The sequence below is a fragment of the Chelonia mydas genome, chromosome 10, assembly GCF_015237465.2.
Source record: "Chelonia mydas isolate rCheMyd1 chromosome 10, rCheMyd1.pri.v2, whole genome shotgun sequence".
Lineage (NCBI taxonomy): Eukaryota > Metazoa > Chordata > Testudines > Cheloniidae > Chelonia > Chelonia mydas.
The window spans coordinates 48,030,817-48,054,015 of NC_051250.2; the positions used below are offsets into that span (position 1 = coordinate 48,030,817).

Genomic DNA, 23,199 nt, shown 5'->3' on the forward strand with positions numbered 1-23,199 from the left:
ACCCGTGGAGCAAGGGGTTACTCATTGTGGATAAGGCAGAAGTGGGCAAACTACGGCCCGCAGGACTGTCCTGCCCAGCCTTTGAGCTCCTGGCCCGGGAGGCTAGCCCCCGGTCCCTCCCCCGCTGTCCCCCATAGCCTCAGCTCACCATGTCACCAGCACTCTGGGCAGTATGGCTGGCTCCGTCCGGGCTGCATGGCTGAAAGCTCCTGCCGCTCTGAGCAGCATGGTAAGGGGGTGGGGAGCAGGGGGGTTGGATAAGGGGCAGGGAGTCCTGGGGGGTAGTCAGGGGACAGGGAGCAGGGGGAGGTTGGATGGGGCAGAAGTTTGGGGTGGGTAGTCAGGGGACAGGGAATGGCGGGGTCGGATGGGCGTGGGGGTCCTGGGGGGCCTGTCAGGGGGTGGGGGTGTGGATAGGGAGCGGGGGGGTTGGATAGGGAGTGGGGTCACGGGGGGGGGGGCAGTTAGGAGCGGGCTGTCCCGGGAGGGGGCGGTCAGGGGACAAGGAGTGGGCTGGGGGGCTTGGATGGGTTGAGCGTTCTGAGGGGGGCAGTCAGGGAGCGGGAAGTGGGAGGGGGCGGATAGGGGGAGGGGGCCAGGCTGTTTGGGGTGGCACAGCCTTCCTACCCAGCCCACCATACAGTTTTGCAAGCCTGATGTGGCTCTCGGGCCAGAAAGTTTGCCCACCCCTGGGATAAGGGAATCAGAATTCAGCGTTTTGCTGATCAGATGCCTGGCTGACCTTTTCTGGGAATGAAGCTCAGGAGAAGGTGGTAGGGAGCCATTAAGTGAGCAGAGCAGAGAAGATGGCAGGTTCATGAGGCTTGTCTCAATGACAGGTTGGGACTGGTTCACAGGGAGAGTCCTGGTTTATATTATTCTGATGCAACCACCTCCTCTTATTCTCTCTTCCTTCCTTCTTTGTCCCCTGTCCCTTCCTGCTCTCTGCCACTTCCCCCTACCACCCGTCATGCAGTTCCCACTGATCAGCGCCCCTCTGCCCCATTTTCCCTCTCTCTGAAATGGGGCTAATCGTACCTTCCTGCTGAGGGGAGAGCGTATGCATGTACTGAAGTGCTTTGAGATCTGAAGATGGAGGGTGCTATGGAAGGGCAATTAGTACGTCTTATATTAGCTCTGTCACAGCCCTTCTGCAGGCTTTGGCTTTTACAGGAGTAGTGGGGAAGGCTCTGTCCAACCCCATCCCCCTGGTCCTGATGCATCTAGTCAGTGCCCGGGGATTCCCTGCTTCCATTTTCTACTCTCAGCAGGAGCCCAGGGGAGGCTGGCTGTGTTTTCTAACCCTGTGGGTTTGTAACCACACTTTCTCCAGCCAGAGGAGACTGCAGGGCCAGAGGGCGGGAAGAGTGGTCTCCTTTATTCTGCAGTCATTGAAGCGAATTGTTAGGACTAATGATGGAACCAGATGAAGTCTTGAGCCCAGGGACCAGATTCCATTCTCCATGTGTAACTGAGATTAGCATCTGGCGCCCTAGGAATTTTAACTCTCTGGTGGGTCCCTCCTGACTTCCACGCGCTGTTCATGCTGGAGTGGTTCCTGTGAAGCCAATGGCATGGCCAAGAGGGTGGAGCCATTGAACCTATTCAGCAGCAGGGGAAAGGAGGAGCTATGTCCCTCGGTCCTGACTGGTGCTTTCATAATATGGAACCATTTTATGAATCAGACCAAACAAAAACAAAACAGATGTTCCTCAGGAGGAAGAGCAGGGAAGCAAAAGGCAAGTGAGATGCACACTACAGCAGCTTCCTCTCCTGACTGAGATAGGAGATTCCCCACCTGTGTCCTATTATGAAGCCTTATCAATAGTCCAGATGAGCAAGCTGATGTATTAGTGTGTATCATACTGTCTGTGCCCAGCACTCCGTGGTCACTGCAGGACAGGTCTACCCTGTTCTTGCCACAGATAGGCTGTATGAGTATAGGCCATCATGCACCGTGAGTGGACATGTGCTCCATACAGCAGAGACCGCTGTGGGAAGAATGCAACCCAGGGTTGTCTCCTCTACTATGAGGCCATAGCACTTCCAAGGAGCAGGAAGAGGGTGTGGGGTGGGTATGTGTATGTCACTGGTGCCCCATTGGCAACCATAGGACAAAATCCACAGATATGAGACCTATGAGACTTTCAAGTGTCCACCTGAAAACAAACCTACAAATCTCTGGGGATGCCAGGCCCAGGGAGGAGAAATGGGCACAGGGGTGTTGGGGCAGGAAGGCAGTGGTTAGGAGAGAGGTGTAAGGGAAGGGTGCAGCACAGATATGGAGCGGAGAATAGAGAGAAAATGCAGAGAAGTCAAAGGAGGAAGACACAGACCATGGGAGGAGGGGGCAGGTTAGAGGAAGATATAACATGGGGGACAAGACCCCAGGACAGGGAATGTGTATGGAAAGAGCAAGAATGCAGAGACAGGACAAGGGATCCAGGAGAAAGGAGGTGGCAGGTGTGGGGCGGGGGGAAGAACATCCTAAAAACACCAGAGCATAGGAGGACAGGTCCCCATGAGAGACTAGCTGTGATTATAGAAAGAGGTGGGCTCTAAAAATGAACCTTCTCCACTCTCCCTTGCAGGGTTTCTATAGTTAGAACGTTGTTTCAAAATGGCAGTTAACCTGTTAAATTGCTTGGTTTATCGGCAGAGGGGAGACTGGAACTGGGGCAAAGGGGGAAGTGTTCTATCAAGGTCCAAAACGGTGCTGCAGCGCACAGCCCTTCGCAGGCCCAACTCCCAGCAACAAGGGCAGAGAGACTGGGCCCTTGCTGTCCTTGCAGAACAGCATGCACAGTATTTGTAGTGTTACCCTCAGATCTTCACCTGACCCTGTACTCCTAATGCAAAGCATCAGACTGACCCATACCTAGTGCTCCAGCCTCTCTCTGCATCCTGACCAGCACCCTAGTGTCCTAGCCTTCACCTTCTTTGCTCACTAGCATGCTAACCCTACCCAGGGTCAAGCCAATGGTGCCGTACCCAGTACACCAACCTCTACCTACCAGCCCAGCTAGGAATATAGATGGCCAAACTGGCTCAGAGCTGTGGCCCGTCTAGTCCAGTATCCTGTCTCTGACAGTGGCCAGCACCTGCTGCTTCAGAGGAAGGTGCAATTAACATCCCCCGCTATCATCAATAGACAGTTATGGAATAACCTGGCCACAGGCAACATTTCTTCCTGACCCCCATTTGTAAGAGACTGGTTTCATGCCCTGATGCATGAGGGTTTATGTTCCTTCCAAAACTCTTAAGTGAACTCTGTTATAACGCTGTATAGTCTTGTTATCCCTATAAATGTCCAATCCTTTTTTTTTTTTTTTTAATCTTGCTCTGGTCTCGTCTTTGAATCGGTGGCAGAGTGTTCCACAGGGTAATTGTGCATTGTGTCTAAATGTATTTCCTTTTATCGGTTTTAAAGTCCCACCACAGAGCTTCATTGAATATCCTCTCTTCCTTCTATTAAGAGAGAGGGTGTGAATGAGTATATTTATTTTGTATATGCTATCCTGTCCCCTCTTATTTGCCCTCCCCGTAGAGTTAACAGTCCTGCCTTATTAACCGCCATTCATAGGAGAGTTTATCCCTCCCTAAATCAGACTCCTCTCCTGTCTCTGATCCCCTGCTGTAGCCTTTTTGAGATGGGGTGATCCCAGTGGAACACAGTATTCCGGCTGAGGACTTCCCATTGCTTTATATAGTGGAATTATAATACGGTCAGAATTATTTTCTGTCTCATTCCTTATGCATCAGAGTGCCACGCTGACCCCTCCCCAACATTCTGACTTCCACCTGGTGCCCTGACCCCAAACAAGCTACACATCCTCACCAAGCCCTCTGACTCGCCCCCCAGCACTAAGCTGCCCCCACCTGAATAGATGTTAATGTTTAAAAGTCTCGGTCTTACAGCCTTAGCTCACAGCGGGGGCGGGGGACAAGGAACTCTGCATGTACCAAAGGGGGGGAATAAAGTGTGTTTACCTGTATCTTGAAAGTTCCAATTCAGCAGCTCCTGCCCCGATCTGATAAACCTGGGAACCAAAGAGAATGGTTTTCTTGTTTGTTTGTTTGTTTGTTTTTCATCAGGGTGTTGTCAAAATAAAGTAATGTTTGCGAAGCACTTGACCACTACAGTGGTGAGTGCCATAGAAAAACCCATGAGGAAATGAATCATTCTGTCTTCAGGGCAGGGTTTGAATAGCGTTTGAATAGCGTGCGGTAAATAAGGCCTCGGGGGAGGGGGGGAGAGGACGAGGCACACCCACTGTGCTAGGTGTTAGGTGCTGTGACACCGCAGTCAGGAGTGTGATGGAGACAGAGATACAGATCTATGCAAACAGGATCTCTAGATTTTCAGTACCCCTTGCTTCAGGAAAGGAGAGAGACACTGAGACGAGCCTTTCTCTTGGTATTTGGGTGCTTACAGTCAAAACATGATCCAGGAAGTGGTCTGAGTCACCCTCTCGAAGGAAACATGGCCAGTGGGAGACGATGGAGAATTAAAGGAACCCCTAAAGGTTTGGTTTGAGTCTTGAGCAAAGATTTGGTTCTGTTCTTATTCTGTCTGAATCAAGTTGCCCTAATTCACACGCCATCTCCTTCAGGCCTGGAGTCAGAGATTGCATGTCTTTTCTTCGACCATAGTACCTTTGATGGTACAATATCTGGGACAGGTTTCTCTGAGTGGGGTGGGGGCTGGGAAGGGCAGCTGGTGCCCACAGGCTAGGGAGATAGGGATCAGGTCCACAGCCTTGTGCTGGCTTGGTCAACCAGTAACACCACCGAAGACAAGCACTGGGGAGGGAGGCCTTGGTGGTTTGCATCACTGTTGAGCATACAGGGAGGTAGCAGGAGAAATGGTGGCCTGATACCCACATTTGGGGCCTTGCTGTGTGTGAGGTGATGGTAGATGTGTAAAAGGGGGACATGTATATGTGGGGACGTGGGGTGAGAGTCTGCATGGACATGCCCTGCACTGGACTGGACATATTTGGGTGCTCTGCAAGAATGCACACTAACAAAAATAACCCATGATCAGCCTCAAACAAGCAAGCCTCCCTGTGGCAATTTATCTCCTCAGTCAAGCACACACAACTCGTCAAGTTGCACATGCATAACAGATGGGCTGAGGACCCTTGTACTATAGTGGGTTTGTGGCAGGTTAAGAACGCTGGCTAAATGTGTGAGTGCCATTAATGCCAGTTGGGGCGGGGGAAACAGAACCCCTCCAAACTCCTGAATATGAGCCAAGAGCTCCCAGTGCCAGAGAGGTGACTGCGAAGCACATGTGCTTCTCAGGGATGCTTTTTCTCTCTCTCCAACTGTCCGCCTTTTCACTCCCATCAATCTCTCTCTCTCTAGCTCTACCATCTTCTCTGCCCCCCTCAATTTCTCTCTTCCCCTCATGCTATTTCTGCCACTCTCTCTGCTCCCCATCTGCTAGGCCAGCTTCTCAGCTGGTGTAAATCGACATGGCTCTGTTGAAGTCAATGGAACATCTATGTTGGTTTACATCAGCTGAGGACTGGGTCCTCTCTCATTTTCTCTCCTCACCCAGGCCCCGCGGCACTCTCTCTCTCGGTCCTCCCACTCTCCTGGTTATTTCTGTCTCTTCTCCCTCTCCATTTGTCCTGCATTTATCACCTGTCAAGGAGGCTGCGAGGAGCAAGCCTTGCACTTTTGCTCTGGCTCCCACAGAGCAGTTGCTTTCCAGCAGCAGAAGGTCCGTATGCTTTTGCAGACAGGTCTGGGGCATTCTATTGATAGAGGGTAAACAGGGCAGAGCAGGGAGCCCCTGGCTATTTGCTGGCTGCAGGGGAGGAGATAGCACTAGTGAATAGTGCAGACTGGAGGGACCAGCATCCCTCCTGGAGAGCAGATCTCAGGGGTGAGAATGAGTTGCCATTAGAGGCTTAGGAGAGGGAAGTAGAGACAATGAAAGCACCTGACCCCCTAGTTATTATCTCAGTTAATCACAGTCACTATTAACCCATCATATTGCTTATGGATCATCAAAGAGAAACAACACGCCTGGGAGGGGGGGCCTTTAACCTGTTACAAGAGCTTTGCCCCCATTCCTGACCGGTGCTAGTAGGGAGGGGCAGAGCTCAGCTTGCCCATGGTGATGGATTGGCCTCATGTCGGAGCAGCGTGACCATTGCCCCTGTGCTCAGGAGGCGTTGCAAGCAGGGAATGGCTCTAGTTAGATGGATTGCACGGTGGTGGATGTACCCGGGTAGGTGCCATTAATTGTCTGCTTGACCCCAGTAATCGAATAAATGCTAATAAATGCCATGAAAGGCCCCGTCTCCTCTTTAGCATGGGAAGGTAGTGCCAAGAATCATTCGTCACTGACAATAGCAGGATGAAGCGCGGGTCAGGCCAGCTGGCCCAGAAAGGAGTCAGAGCTCAGACGGGGGGTACAGGGAGCAGGCAAAGGGCCCAGACCTTTCCCCTCTCTGTGCTCCAACACAGGCCCAGCTATTGTGGGCTCTGCTGGGAGGTAATTGGCCATGATGGGAGCTAGGGAAATGCCCCAGACTAAGAGATACCGTCCAGCATCGAGGAACCATCCACTAATGGCCAATAGCCCCCTCCGCCCTGTGGGGGGAAGATGTGGCCCTGAGAACACCTTCTTACAGCAACAACACAGAGTGGTTTCCCTGAGACTGTCCAGCCATGTGTCTGCTCACAGACATCTCCAGTGCCGGTGGAAGGGGCAGGAGGGACTGACAGTCTTGGAGACCACAGCCCTATGTTACCCATAGAAAGGAGAGCAACAGTACAAGCTTCCCCCATGCTGCCCACCCCAATAAGCCTCAATCCTAAAGGGACCAACTTGAGAGCATCTCCAGGGCTCATTCACATCTCCAGGGCCTGTTCAGTCCTGGCCTCGCCCCTGAATCTGCCACCAAAGCTGCCATTTAGCACCCATACTGATATAGAGATCTGTGTTCCTGTACGGGCTGAGACGCTGTGCTGCTGGGTAGCCATCTGGGAGCCACTGCTTTTGTTTGCTATTGATCAAGGATGGATTTTCAAGGTGACCACATGGACCATTCATAGAGCCAGTGCACCAAATTCTTTGCTGGTGCCAATGGACAATGCTCCAATGAAATCAAATGAACTGTGCTGGGAGAAAACTTGGCCCAGTCACTCTATAATGCTGCCAAACAGGGAGACAGAAAAGGGGGTAAACTGCAGCTGGAAGAGAGGATCTATAAGGGGGCTGCCTGCACTGGGGTAGAGATGGGTGAAGGAGGCTGGCTGAAAGGAGATGTCTCTAGAAGCCTGGAAGAGTACATCTGTAAAGGTAACTCACAGCTAAGACAGGGGTCTACTGGACTGTAAAGTGGCTGCCTGCACTGGAGTAAGGGCTGGGTGAAAGGGAGAAGGGGGCTGCAAAGCTAAAACTGCTGCCCTGATAAAGGCGCTCAGCAAAACCGCCCGATACTTCATGAGTCACAAACCCAGCTTCTTGCCCCACGCTGAAGTCTCCCTTATGGCGTCTTGGAGGTGGCTGGGTTTGTTTTTCATTTCTCCTTCCATTTGCACAGACGTTCCATAGCATGGCTGACTCCTACTTCTCCATCCCTCCCAATCCCACAATTCATCTCCAGAGTCCGGACATCCAGCGGAGAGCGCTGACCACTAACCAAGAGACATAAGGCATTTTAAACCAGCGACCAGACAGAGGATAAGCAGGTGATGGGTGTCTTTGCCATCTTTGGAAGAGGTGGTAAGGGCCACCCCAGGAATTATCAGCCCAGCCTTACTTCACTACTAGGAAAACTGGCTGCAAAAAAAAAAAAAAGATAGAAATGTCATTGGAAATACATACACACGTGGGTTGTGATTTTCAAAGCGACCTAGGCGATTGAGACGCATGCCTTTCGTTCATTTCAATAGCAGATGTGTGTATCTAAATTCTCTGGTCTGCTTTGAAAATCTGAGCCGTCATGGGGGCAAACTAGCACAGCTATGGTAAGGGCCGAGCACGCCTCTCTAACCTATAAGAATGCGCTGAGGGAGTTAAACTCTTAGCAAAAGTAAAGCAGGTGACTGTCATTTATTTAGACTTTCAGATGGTTTAATTATTAAAGTCCCACAAGAGAAGGTGTTGAGGAAACTTGGCAATCTAAGAGTGAAAGAGAAAGTCCTGCCATAAGAAAAGGATCAGAAAAGAGAGGAAGCAAAGGTCAAGAGTGAATGAATAATTTGGGAACCCTGACATCAGTGCTAGGACTCAAGTTGTTAAATATGCTAATTAACACAGTCCTATTGGAAGTGGGGTGACAAAATTGCCTAATCCAGCCGAATTACTGGGGTTAGACCAGACTACAGGGAGAGTCATGACCTATCAAAATTGGGGGTGCGGGGAGTCAGGGAATGACCATGTCATTTGCTGCCATCACATAGATCACTCTGGATGCATGTTTCTATCCCTTTCCCCCTACCCTGTGTCTGACCTGTCGATTTAGATTGTAAACTCTCTGGGACAGAGACTATCTATCTACTACTCCATGTTTGTACAGCACCTGGCGTGAGGGGGCTGCAATCTTGGTTGGTCCCTAGGCTGTAATAGACAGGATTAGTGAGAGTGGGAGAGTGGGCCATGCAATGGCCGATCAAGCTAAATGCACACAAGTGCCAGGTAGTGCACATTGGAGGGACCCATTTAAGGACCTGTATGAGTCTTTTGGGGTGGGAGGAGGAGTGGGGGGGGGGCTTAAGGAAGATGTCTGCTCAGTGCACAGCAGTGGTTTAAAAATGAATAAGATTCACTAGGGGACAGAGAATAGTACAGACAATAGAGGGGTTGCCAGTAGCAGGAACCCACAGCTCCTTGGTAAGGAGTGGTTGAGTGGTGCATTCCCAGCTGGAAGTCCAAGAGATATTGTGCATGAGAATTATGGCTGATGTGCAACCCTTTCATGGGAGAGAATGAGACAGAAAATGAACTGCACGTGACAGAGTGTTGGCCACATCACTTAATGCACTGCGGGCAGGCACTCCAGTGCTGTGGTGATGAGGGCAGCACTAGAATAGGATGCTCTGTGTGTAGTTTCTACATGGTCTTGTGATATCCAAGTCAATTCTTGCAAAGGTGCTAGTCCTCAGTGAGGGCTGTGTCCCGGACAAGGTGCACATCTCAGCTGTAGCCATGTAGGAGAAATTATAAGAGCCCTTTAAAAAACAGGGAAGTGCATGTTTCCCTCTTTCGCTGGACTCAACCCCAACTGATAGGATTTTTGCAAGCTCTAGGGAAAGTATTTGCTTGAGGCAGAATTAGTGAATTTCAGCCCCAAATAGGAATGTTTTGGAAAGTTATGCGCATATTAAAAACAGGGGCTTCTCACTGAATTTATCATGTAACCTTAACAGTAGCAAACTCTAGCTACAGAGGTGCCTGCCTTCATCCGAACAAGGAAGAGTACCTGCTGTCACACTAGCTAGACTCTCAAGTCTCATGCTTCAGGGTATCAGGACAGACAGCCTGTTGCCCGGTTGGCCCCGTGTGGGGTAGGGCTTGCAGTGAAGAATAATGATCTTGGGGTCTGGCCTGCAAGTCAAGAAATCTTGGTTCAGTTTCTGTCTCTGCCGCTGCCTGCCTGAATGAGCTAGGGCAAGTGCCTTAATCTCTCTGCCTCAGCTCCCCATCTGTAAAACATAGAGGGTGATGCTCCCCTACTGCACAGCAGTGCAGAGGGTGAGTTCATTGTGTGTGTGGCACTCCCATCCAACAGCTTGGGAGGCCAGAAAAATGCCTGGCTAAAACCCCTACCTCTGAAGTATGTAAGGCCGGTGGTTGTCAGGGACAGCAGACCAGGCTAGTTAAATGACTGCTTGGTTCCTATATGCTCATCCCTAAGTGCCCTTAACTACCCCAACTCCCTGGTGTTCCATCTTCAGCTCCTTTAACTGCTCTCCTGTCTCTCCATTACTTTCAGGATCCTCTGCCCAGTCCTTTAGCCAGCAATTTCCCGCCGTGCTGAGGTTTCCTAGCCTGAAGGGGTCTAAACGGGACTCAATCGTTATAAATATCCCCTTGAAATGCAGGGCACTGTTAATCTTCTCCTTTAATGAACAAGACGCTCGGCACCTTTGCTACAGAGATTTGTACGCGTCTCCCCTCCCACGTCTTTCTGATTCCCTCCCCCCAGCTCCCATTCTCTTAATCTCTATCTCTTCACCTCTCCCCTTCTTTCTCTGCCATTCCACTGCTGTCGTTTTTCTCCTCCATTTCCCTCTGTGCCTCAAACCCTTTACTTCTCTCTCTTCCCCTTGCTCCTGTCTATCAAGGCTTTTGCTCTCCACCTCCCTCTCTCTCCCTCTCCTACGTTGCTCAATTTTACCTCAAAAGGGCCAAATCTTTTTTATTATTATTATTGCCATTCTGTTTCTTCATCAGAATGCAAAACATTACATCTCTCTCTCTTGTAATTATGGTTAATTTCATAACCAGCACCTTAATTGGATTGGTCTCTGATGGGGAATTCTCACAGGAAGGCAAGGCAGAAAGATTGTGGTGTGATCTGTTCGTTCAGCTCATTGTTTAGATTCAAGATTTCTTGCGTGAAATGGGAAGCAACTAATAATTCAGACCTCGGAGACAAGCTGGAGGTGACTGGGAAAGGCTGAGTACCTTACGGGGAGGCTGCTTCCCAAGGGCAATGACTCTCTGCAATGCTTCAATAAACCTTCCTCTTCATTGACACTCTGAACCTGTCTTCCTTTCTCCCCCTTGTCAATGAGAGAGGAACATGCAGCTAAGAGTGTGGACTGTCCATTTCCTGCAGTGCGGGAGAGCCAAAGAGATGGGATCTCATGTGAAACAAATGTTGCAAGGGGTTTCCCCTGGGCAAGTAGCCCCAACCCAAGGCCCTTTGTCAGTGCAGGTGATGGTTTATTAGCACTAGGAATCACACTGGTTTCCCCTGCTGTTCCGAACCGGAATGCCCTTCTCCAATGGCATCTCCCTTTAAGGGCAGTGTGACTTGAGCACCCTGTGTTTATCTGCTAGTAGCTAGCACCCCTTGATTCGCTGACAGCTGCCTAAGGGCTGCCTTCCTTCCTAGATGCTGCCACCCCCACTATTGCTGGGGGAGCATCCCCTGGGATCCCCAGCAGCCGGCAGCTATGCCATTGCGGGCTGGGATATAATCAGGTGTCACCAAGTAAGTGGAGTCCAGGCTGTCCAGTCCTTGGTGTACAAGGAAAACCCAGGGCTCGATTCTCCTCTGCCTTGCGTCACCATTGCCAACTCTGGCACCCCATCAGAAACCCCCACTTCCTCCCCCTAGTGGTAGGGTTTTACACCCATTTTGCACAAGTGTAAATGACTGCACAAGGTACAGGGTTATGGAGAATCATCACCCCAGTGTGCTACAGGCAGTGGATGGCACACATGGCTCAGCAGCTGGCACTCTTCCCTGTGAGTCACCCCGAGCTGACACCCCTGCATGGCATGGCGTTAGCGGGCATTGTATCTCTGGAGATGCTGTCTTCCAGATGAGATGCCCAACTGAGGTCCTGGCCTCATGACATTGTTTCTGCAAGAATAGGGGGTCTTAATCCTTGAACTGTACCCTGGTCAGATGCCAGATCAGGCAATTCCATTCTGCCTGTTGCCCATTTCATTTGCATACAGTTTTCTTCACTTCCTGTCCTAAACTGTTGTTTAGTGTTGTCATGTGCTTTTAAAGAGCTGCTCTATTTCAGGAGTTTGTATTACAAGCAGGAATCAAGTGAACATTCTATCCATTTAGGGCCAGAATCTGAGCTCCGTACTCCATATCTCCTGAGCCTCTTATGGTGTCTAATGGAAATGTACCCAAATAAGGCCCTTCGGACTTGGCCTGTGGTTCATTAAGTATTTCAGGAAAACACTGAAATTATTATGTACAGTGTTATTGTTGTGAAACCGAGTGGTGCTGTCTATGTGGCCAGCAGTTTGTTTCTTTCCCTAGTATCAGCTGACAAGAGGCCCATGTAGTTGAACATGGAGAAATAAGAAATAATGAGGATTAGATCAAAAAATGTCAGGCAGCACCATGCCTTAAATGAATATGTGCTGCTAGAGGCCGATGAAGAAAAGGAACCGGGGCTATGGATGAGGGCAACTTAAAACACCATCAGCTCAGTGCCTGGCAGCACTTAATAAAGCAAACAGAATCCTGGGTGTATCAATCGAGGAGCAGAACAAATCAGAGACTCATTCCAGCTGTTTGTACAAGGCCGTTGAGAAGACACCTAGCGCACTGTGGGCAGTGTACAAGAGGAAGCGTACTGAAGGCTTCGGGAAGATACAGGAGGATGAAGGATCTTAAGGTTAGAGTCACAAGGCCGGGTTAAGAAAATTAGCCTTGAAGTCATCAGACGATAAGAGGTGAGCAAGGGGGTGTGATTGAGGAGCACAGGAGGGCTGGGGTCTACCTGGGGGGCTGTTGGAATAGACTGAGACATTATTTTCTGGACTGGGAAAGAGGCTGGAGGATTGGCACAAACAATGGCCTGCGATGGGATATTAGATGGGGTGGGATCTGAGTTACCCAGGAAAGAATTTTCTGTAGTATCTGGGTGGTGAATCTTGCCCATATGCTCAGGGTTTAGCTGATCGCCATATTTGGGGTCGGGAAGGAATTTTCCTCCAGGGCAGATTGGAAGAGGCCCTGGAGGTTTTTCGCCTTCCTCTGTAGCATGGGGCACGGGTCACTTGCTGGAGGATTCTCTGCTCCTTGAAGTCTTTAAACCATGGTTTGAGGACTTCAATAGCTCAGACATAGGTTTTTCGCAGGAGTCGGTGGGTGAGATTCTGTGGCCTGTGTTGTGCAGGAGGTCAGACTAGATGATCATAATGGTCCCTTCTGACCTTAGTATCTATGAATCGGATAAATCATGCGGGAGGCTCTTAGCCCTGGGATGCCCAAAGCAGCAGCCCCCAACCCAAACGTCTGCCCATAGCAACGCATTATAATTACTGTCAGTGTCAAAAGAGGGAGCCCACACCGCTATCACTTTGACCTGTTGGATGTTTTAATTCTTCTCCTGCATTTGGGGAGCTGCAGTTTTCCTACAGAGGACAAGATCTCTATGCCCTTTCTGGAAATAGAAGGGGTGGGAATGTAGAGCTAGATCCTCACAGCTGGGCGAAGCTGCAGAGAAGGGCCACCTTTGCACTTCCTTGATCTTTGGTGCCTGGTGCCAGCCTAGCCCCTCGAGTAACTTAGAGTAGCCCCTGGGCCGCTCTAAACTAAACTGGCTTGTAATAGTTCCCAAAGGACTGGCGTGCAGGCTGGGAACTGCCAGAGCATACTGAGCGTTGGCCACCTTCTCTCCCGATCCCACCCACTATGTTGATGGGGAGGTAGTGTTCTACACCAGCCAGAGATTCCCTTTCTCCAGGGTCAGTCCCAGGTGCCTGTGTAGAGCAGCTTTCTGTTCCCTTTGCACCACCTTAGCATGAGTTAGAACACGGACTGTCAACTTTTGGGGCCAGATACTCGGTATAAATCAGCATTGCAATCAGTGGAGCTACTGTCAAAGAATCCAGCCTCTAAGGGCCTGGTTCTTTCTTCCTTTGGGAGCTTCTGCCTCATGTCACCATGGGCACTAGTGTAAAGTGTTCCCATTCTGATTGGTTTGCGTATTGTGCTCCCTTTACACAAGGAGCAGGGCAGTGAAAAATTAGTGCCAGCATCCTAATCCCAGTTTTAATGGGGTTGCCAGGGCAGGCGTTAGACTTGCTGGGGCCCTGGGGCCAAAGCCTGAGCCCCACTGCCCCGTGTCAAAGCTGAAGCCAGAGCCCCGCTGCCCAGTGTCGAAGCTGAAGCCTGAGGACTTCAGCCCTTGGTGGCGGAGCTCAGGGTTACAGGCCCTTTGCCTGGGGTGGTGAGGCTTGGGCAGGCTCAGGCTTCGGTCCCCACTCCTAAGGTCATGTAGTAATTTTTGCTGTCAGAAGGGGGTCGCGGTTCAACGAAGTTTGAGAATCCCTGTAATAGGGTAAATGTGTGTGGAAGAGACTTGACCAGTTTCAGCCAGGAGTATATTCAATAAGAAGAGAGGCCAGCTCTTTGAATCCAAGTAAGCCACAGATTCTAGCTTGGTGAGTGGATGAGCCTAGATAAGAACACAAGAACAGCCATACTGGATCAAGCCAATGGTCCATCTAGCCCAGTAGCCTGTCTTCCGACAGTGGCCAGTGCCAGGTGCCCCAGAGGGAAAGAAAGAACAGGCCAATTTATAGAGTGATCCATCCCCTGTCATCCAGTCCCAGCTTCCAGTAGCCAGACGTTTAGGGACACCCAGACCATGGGGGTGCGTCTCTGACGACATTGTCTAATAGCTATTGATAGACCTGTCCTCCATGATAGGGAGATGTGGCCAATGATTACAGCTGGTTAGAAAAACTTCAGTGGAACTATTTTCTACTGGAAAATGCAGTTCTGTCCAAACTGAAACACTTTGTGAAATCTGATGATTTTGCTGACACTTCTTTTGGGAAAATAGTTCCAAGAATGTTGAAATGTCCTGCAGAAGGAAATGTTTTGATTTTTCGTTTTGAAAACTTTTCATTTTGGTGTTTCCGTTTTGTATTATAGTGTGTATTCTACTGTTAGATACATTTTTTAAAAAAGTCCAGATCAAAATGAAACATTTTGAGCTATCTGAAACAATTTTTTCCTGCAATTTTCCTTCGGAGGAGGATTTTGAAATTTTCAGGGTTTGTTCCAATTTGAAAGGAAGCCAAATTTCAAAATCCTTCTCACAACAGAATTTCCATCCTCTGCCCAACTCTACTGATGACATTTGCCTGAGTCCTCCCTCCCTGAATGAATCGGACCTGATTCTTTGTGGCCAGCCACACTCAGAGAGGAGGACACTCACTGGTGAACCTCTCCACTGTTCCAAGCAGGGCTGGGTGAATTTCAGCTGGGGTGTCATTCTCGTGTTCACATCAGCATGCCAGCTTCTTCACGCTGCCCCTTAAGGGCATTGCTCCAGAGACAGAGCTTGGGTTGCAGGAGAACGAACCACCAAATGGGAAAGTAGCCAACCGCCTCCTTGTGCTTCAGAGATGGGCTCCCTGAGCAACTGGCTGTGCCACAGTGGAGTAGCGACCCAACACCATTGAGATGCTCAGACCTGAGCCCCGTCTGTCCTGCGCAGGGCAAGCCCCATACCTGTTTGTACACTGCCCTAGCTCCTCTTTCCCAGCACTGCTGCTACGTCTTGGATCTCCCACTGTCCCTTTGGCTTTGTGTTATGACTTGCTCTGAGAAACCACTGGATTAGCTGCCGTTATTTGTTGCCACTAAACTGTTGTACTCAGACTGTTTATCCTTTTCAAGATGAAATAATACAGAAGCTGAACTGAAATGGAAACCCTGGCCTTCCATTTCCATTTTAATTTAAACACACAGTATTTCCCGGTGATTACATGTATTCTCACGCAGCCTAAGGTGCATTCGCTTTGTTATTATTATAATCATTGTTTGGGGTGTGGAGAAATCATCCTCTTTCATCCTACAGAAAAAAATCAAGGGCTGGCCAGAAGTGAGCTCCTTCTCCTGGGCTCCTGCTTCCCTGCATCTGCAGGCTTCCTGCATGAGTGGCTGCTGAAACGTAGGAGGAAGGGATGGAGAATGAAGAAAGGGGCACCCCGTGGTGGATCTGCTGCTGAGTGAAGCTGCAAACGTGTTTTAAGCCATTATTGAAGACATTAAAATGATCATGTATGTCATCTGTAATCCGACAGCTTCCTGACCACGCTAAAGTGCTGCTCCAGGGAATTGAGCCTTGTCCCTCACTCCTTGTGCAACACAGTGCAAACAGGTTATACTGGCTGGATGCATGGGACTGCGTTTTCAAGAGCTCCGGGCGCAGATTTTCAGAAGCATTCAGCACCCAGCATCAGCGTCATCAACGCCGAGCATTTGAGAATCATGAGTCAACCCCCAAAATTCAGGAGATTGGCTTAAAAATCACCGGAGTTTTAAAATGAACAAACCACACCCACTTTTGGAGTTTTGGTTCACTCCTGGCTTTTTAACGTTTAGCATGGAGGGTTTCCAGATTCTCTCTCCGACCAGGATAGCTAGACATTTACTTCAGTGAAGTAGAGGTTGGGTGTATCCCCGTGACTCCTGGAGCTCATGCTTTGAGCAAAACACCAAATATTGTGAAAGCTGGCAATGCTGCAACATGCACCCTATGTGCTGAGCAGTTGAAATCCTGGTCACTTATTTAGGTGCCTAATGAGAGCTGAGTTCTTTGGAACATCTGGCTGATAGCGTCAGAGCCAACGCCTATTAAGCCCAGTGGAAAGATTGCCATTGGATTGAAACCCCTTGATTTTTCCCCACGTTGTGCAACTGTAATGCCGATAGACCCCGGTCGTCGGCAGGCGGGATCAAACCTGGGACCTCTGGAGCTTAGTGCATGAGCCAAAAGCCAACTGGCTGTTAGCTAAGGCTGTAGAACAGATTCATTTTATCTCTCTCTCTCTAGGTGGTCTTGGTGCCACTAGATGGGACAGAATACCACACCCAAAAGGTGTGTGGATTACATACTTCCCCTAGCTGAGGAAGCACACCCTGAGCTTCAGAGTCTTCCCAGTTGAAATCCCGGAGAGCCCCCACTTGTAACATCGACAGACCCCGGTGGTTGGCGGGCGGGATCGAACCTGGGATCTCTGGAGCTTAGTGCATGAACCTCTACTGCATGAGCTAAAAGCCAACTGGCTGTTAGCTAAGGCTGTAGAGCAGACTCATTTTCTCTCTCTCTTTAAGTGGTCTGGGTGCCACTAGATGGGACAGAACACTACACCCAGAAGGTGTGTGGGTTACACAAGAACGGAGGGTTTTGGGGAGAGGAGAAGAGAGAGCAACTTCAGCAACTGGGTTGGGGGTGATCATTAGGGAGAAATGTGGCTCCCCTTTCCTACGTCAGCAAGGACAATGGGGCATCTGTGCAGAACCCTACGTGCGTTTGAAAAGCCTGACAGCTCCGCAAAGCAGCTGATTCCTGCAGAGCCCTTCAGTCCATTGCATCACGGACTGGAGGACAAGCCGATCCAGCCCCAGCTCAGCACAGTTTGTTTTTATCTAATCTGTTTTATTGTCGAATGAAACAATAACAACAAACACTCGCCCTGAAGACAAGCCATAAATAATGCAAAATCAAACAAGCGAGAGATGGGGGAAAGAAGAATTATACATGTAAAAACAGCCCGAAGATGGCAAGGCTGCAAGGAGGCTCCTTCTCTCCTTTGTCCTTTTTCGTTCTTTCTTTCATTCATTTTTATCTCCCCTTTCTCTGGAAATTCCTGGGGCAATATTTTTGTTAGGGGAAATAAACTTGATGATAACCTGGAGAGAGATAGAGATCAGGCTGGTGGCAAGGAGCCCTGCAATGAGATAGGTAGACAGGGCTCAGGCTTTTGTCTCTTGAAATACACCAGTGTCACCTTCAGAACCAAAGTTCCAAATCGCTGCCTGCTCTCCAGCCCGTTGAATCCCAACTAGAAATGATGGCAGGGCTGGCCAGTGCCCTGAATGGCTGCAGACACAGAGTGAGAGAGGAAATGTCCCAGTGACCAGGACCAGGGCCCAGACAGGGAAAGCGTGGGACATAGCAAAAAGTCACAGTGTCGCAGCTGGTGGGAGAGCAGCAGGACGCCGCAGTCACAGGACCCTCACCGCGGTAAGACTGCTTCACGCTTATGCCCTTTGGGCCGTGAGATCACCACGCTGCCCTCCCCACCATGAGAGAGCCACCCTGGCACCAGCCTTTGCCACTAGGAGACTGCTGCATGATCTGCCTCTAGAGCAATGCACCGTCGTCGTACCCTTGCCACTGTGCGGTCAAAGCACAGCCACCGTGAGAAGAACATAACACCACGTAGCTGCTGTACCCTCACTGCAGGCACAATGTACTCGCCACTGTCAGTAAACCACACTGGCAACACAGTCACAATGCTGTGCGTGGGCTGTGGAGACTGCTCTAGCTAGCTAGCGAGCCAAGTTACCCATCACCTTGGGATCTAAGCATCTAGGCCATGCCGTGCTCTGTGTGGTGATATACAGTAATACTGTCTATGTGACATCCTGTGGCTTTATGACGTTATCACAGGGATAATGGTCCGACTGTCTGATGTAGTATTACTGTCTATCCTAGCATGCATTGCTATCGCGTTGGCATTGCAGTGTCGACTGCTGATGGATTATCTTAACATCATCCTGGCTTCATGGTGATACATTGCAGTCATAGCGCTGACGTTCTAGAAAGTCTTGGGATACTGCGTATTTAACGATGCCAGGCCGGATCCTTAGCTGGTGTACATCAGCATAGCTTCTCTGAAGTGAATGGAGCTGTGCGGATTGACTCTAGCTGAGCATCTGGTCCGTTGTGCCCATTCCTGTTTAATGATGTAGTTGCCTTCCTACAGATAGGAGAACATACCTTTATGTAACTAGAATAACATCACGTTCATTGTCAGGTTATTTTAGGGAATGTGCAGCGGGAACAAAAACATTGCCAGTAGGAACATTCTAACCTTAAATTAAACATAGGACATGTGAACCAATGTCACTGCAAGAGACATCAGCTCGGATTGCTGGAGACTCAGGCTCTGTGCTCTGTCTCATGACTGTCAGAGATGCGCAGTAGAGCGGTGGTGGGGTATGGTGTCTCAGCTTGAGACAGCTGGAAATATCCAGCCCAGCGTGATAGGGCTGGAAACTCATTACCGTCTCACAACTGGTGTGAATAGAGTCTTAGTGCCGTGCCGAGGGGAAGGCATCCACCTCAAAAACCCACTACCAGGTATGGTAGCCTTCCATACACTGAGGAGGGAAGGATGGTCTTTGTGGTGAATACACTTGTTGGTTAATTGAATAGTCAACTGCTTGACCACACTTTGGTGCGTTATGAAATATACTCAAGAAACTAAATACTAAGCGTCAGTCAGGTTTAATAACATAGTACAAGGAAAAGGTTCTATACGATACCAGTCTCTGAGCTCCCATCTCATGCAGCGATGGTACATTCACCTTATCAGATGGGGAGCTTCCCAAGTTACACATTTCTGCTGGTATTATTTATATGATGATTTTACAAGTTACACGTCAGTCTCTTTTACACATCACTAAAATCCAACCCCCCTGACTTGTTCTGGTTTGGATACTAGCATTGCAGGTGCTTGTCTGTGAAGGTACTTCCTAGCTTGTAGTAAGACATAGAACAACTGTATCTTGATTTTGACACACTTCCTCCCTGCTTATGCCAAACGGTTACTTCAGCAAATGCAAGGAGTTATGTGATACTTAGCATAAGCGAACAGGGTTATGGTGGAGGCCAATTGAGGCCATAGTACTGTTACAGTATTTGTGCTTAATGTTACCAGTGCTTAATGCATGCCAATATCTATATGGGGCAGATAATTTATATTGTTAATATGATATATATGTTAGCCAGCATATATGAGTCAACACACTGGACTGGGACTCCGGAGATGGAGGTTCAGTTCCTGGCTCTGCTGCGGACTCTCTGTGTAACCTTGGTGAGTCCATAGGCCTCACTTCAGCAAAGCACATCAGTGCATGCTTAACACTGCCCATGTGTGTGGTTCCATTGAAGCCCCGAGGCCACGCACTTGCTTACACTTAGACCTTCCCATGCCTGAGTCGCCCATGCGTAACATGGGGATAATGGTACCTCCCAGGGTGTTGGGAGGATCAGTTCATCAGTGCTTGTGAGGTAGTCAGATATCACAGTGTTGGGGCCATGTAAGTAGCAGTTATCGATATGTCTCAGCCGACAGGCAAAGGGCTTGGTAGCATGGCATGTGGAATGCCACCTCACACTTGGCAGTGGCCCTGGCATGTCAGAGTTTGGGCACATTGATGGGGCAGAGTGGGGGTTGTTTGCATCGCTTATGCTGTTACTGCACCTATCCTCCAGGTGCTACGGAGCTGACACCTGCTTGGCTCCCATTGGCTGATGCACTCAGCACTTTTCTGCCTTTAGCACTCAGGTTAACTGTCAGGCACATAGACCAGCTCAGAGTGAGCAGATCCACTGGGTTTGAGGCCGTCTCTCATTCAGACCAGAGTAATGGACTTGTGCTTTATTTAAAATTGCGATACCCTCCAGTCACAGTGCCAGAACGCTCGGGAAGCCTGAGCATCAAGCAGCATGATGGGTAATAAGTCAGGATCCAAACGGGGAGCTGGGCGGCATAGACACCAGGGAACTCTCCACTCCTCTTGCTCTTCTCCTCCTTTGGAGACAGCCAATGGGGCCTTCCAGGCTGAGGTGAAATGGAAGGCACACACGGTGGGGGTTGGGGGAGTGGCAGTTTGGGCTGTGTCTGCATATGGGTTAAATTATTCCTCTGATCAACCAGAATTAACAACAAGAAAAATAAGCCAGGAACAAAGCAAGATGGAGAGTGGGTGGGCTAAGGAGGATGAGAGAGAGAAGGCAGGGCAAGGTTTAGAATAGCAGAGTTAATTCAGGGTGTACCGTAAGTTACGCCTTGCACTGACTTTGACGCCATCTGACCCACTTCTTCCCCAGCCAGGATGCGTAAGGGAGTATGTGGGTCAGATCCTCAACTGGTGTAAACTGAGGAGGCTCCACTGACTCCAATGCCCAACTGAAGGTTCAGGGCACCAACTTCTGTTCTCAGTTACACCGGGATGAATCCGCCCCAATTCCAGTGACTAGGAAGTGTGTAAGGGGTGTGGGTGTACGTTAGTTTTGTAAGTGGGTGGTAAGCTGAGCTAATGGAACATACACACTGTGGGAACTAGCAGATGTGACACCAACTTAGACCCGCCATTAAATTTGGCCCTCACTGTTTTATCCCCTCTGTGCTGGTGCTGCTGGCCACATGCCGTTTCTGAGATTGGTGGTAGGAGGCCTTTAAGGATGTGCTTTGAAAGTCAGCTGGACTGAGAATCCATGGCAGAATTCCTTCTTTGTGGCTAGGGATGGTCTTTTGAGACCTTCTATTTTCTGGACAGATCCTGGAATCTGCTCTATCCTAAAGACTTTTGCATGGAAAGCTATTTGTGGGGGTATCAGGGTTTGAGTTTTTTGCCCATCTCCTCATTTTGGTCCAGTTTGTGCCCAAGTTTCTCCCTCTAGCTCGCTCCTTCTGGCAGTTTACAAGCACAGTGGCTGCCTGCCATCTATGAGGGGAAGAGAGGAATGCACAACCCCGTCCTTTGTGAGGAATCCACAGCCCCACTTTCTACCCCATGAAGAACAGTATTCCTTTACCCCTATGAATCTACGGTGGTGGAAAGATCAAGGCTATGATTTGGTTCTCCAACCTGGGTCACACTCAGAGCACAGCAGAGCAAGTGTGCATTGTACCAGCCACTTCCACAGAACCTAGAGCGAGAGAGATTTCGTTGCACCCAACAAATACTCGTTTAGACAGTTAGTCCTCCCTGCAGCGTACGATGGGAAATGCACAGAGCAGGTAGAGCAGAGGGCCAGTTTTCCATGGCAGGCACATTGTGCAATGAACAGAAGATGGTTATCTTTCATAGTAGCATGAAAGTGACAATAAACTCAGTTCTGGTGGCTGGGGATTCTCTTCTCTTCCAAGAAGACCTGTTTGCATTAGTTGCATCAGAGAAGGCTTCATCCAAAGATTTGTCACTGGCTGGCTCTGGGCATTTATCTGACACTATTCTGGGGTTGCATCTGCCCTGTCACATAGACCAGAGGCATCTTCTTTGATAAGCTTCTCTCTCACTGCCTTACTGTGGATGCTTCATGAGCACAAAAAGGAGTTTCCCTGCCTCCTTTGGCAGCTGGAAGTGGAATGGGGAAGGAAACATCCCCATGCTACATTAGAGTCTATTCTTGGGCTCTCAAATCTCGTTCATGGCTCTCCCAGTCCTCATCTGCCCATTGAGCAAGGGTCCCTTCAAGCAATCTACTAAGATTTCCGCTGGCCCAGCCCTTACTTCCAGAGTCAAGAACCTAACTGACTCAGAGGAGTCGGTGAAGTCTGAGGAGTTGAAGAAGGAAAAGACCTAGTCGGCTACTGGAACATGTGCCTGGCCAATGGAGGATTTTCCCCTACAGTACATCATTCTCCAGTGCTTTGTCTAACTTAATTTTGAATGTCTCAAGTGATGGAGTTTCCCTTGGGAGATTATTCCACAACTGAATGGAGCTCTCCTATTCTTTGCCTTTGCAAACAGAAAAATCGTGTTCTCCAAACCATTGCCCAGTGCAGAAAATACTGACCCAACAAATGACGCTAGCTTCTGTGGGAACCAGGGATACCTGATGCTGAACAGAGCTTTCGCTCTCCTGGATCTTGGGACGATGGGGTGGGCGGCTCGGTGCCCACTACACCCTTTTCACGTGCCATAGAAGTCTCATTTCTCTCTCACCCCAGAGGTGGGCACAGCTGCCTTCACAATTACTTATTGATCGCTTGTCAGGATGTTTTCTTTGCTGGTGGGTCACTGAAGCATGAGCAGCAAAAGAGATGATCTCAGTGAGGGAGGAAGAAGGGATCTAAGAAGAGAGTGCGCCTCTTGCACCGGAATGTTAATTTAAAAACACACAGACCCAGGCTCTTCACAGAGTGGGGCCAAAAAACCACACTGAGGTTAAGCGGCTTCAATGTCATGCTTGTGAGAGAGAGTTTTCTGCGGAGCAGGCTCCTTCATGGAACCATGATCCTGATGCCCCACTTGACAGATGATTGGCTCTTTGCCCTCCTTGTTTTAAAACCTCTCTTTGGGCTGGCTCCAGCCCATTACAAAGCAATTGACCCTTTGTGCTACCTTCCCTGCCTGCATCACTCATCTAGCACTGGCCCCCTGCCCATCCCTTCACACACTGGGCCAGATCCTCAGCAGATGTAAAGCAACAAAGCTCCATTGACTTTCATGGAACAACCTTGATTTGCACCAGCTACGGACCTGGCCCAGAGCTTCCCCTCTGTAGCTCTCACCCATCTGGCATCTCTCAACTTCACTGACTTCCTATTCCATCTCCTCTTGTTCTCCTTGTCTTGCCGGTGCTTCGTCATTCCTCCCTCCTTCTGCTCTTATTGATTTTTCATCCCTGTGACTGTGTTGTTTAATTCAGCCAAGTGTTTTGGGGAGAATGTCTGTACGGAAGGAGCCTGGCAAACTAGAATCGTGCTGTGTT

The 23,199-nt window shown here is 49.6% G+C and overlaps 1 protein-coding gene across 4 annotated transcripts in view; it reads left to right on the top strand.

The window, feature by feature from the left end:
* LINGO1 (leucine rich repeat and Ig domain containing 1) overlaps positions 1-23,199 on the top strand; it is a 450,166-nt gene that overhangs the window by 412,533 nt on the left and 14,434 nt on the right. Inside the window, exon 1 of one of the 4 annotated variants that reach the window (XM_043523934.1) lies at positions 17,690-17,712. The exons of the other annotated variants lie outside the window; for them this stretch is intronic. The gene's annotated coding sequence lies outside the window, so the exon portion shown is untranslated. Of the gene's footprint in view, positions 1-17,689; positions 17,713-23,199 lie in introns of those variants that run through there. 4 annotated transcript variants of the gene reach the window in all.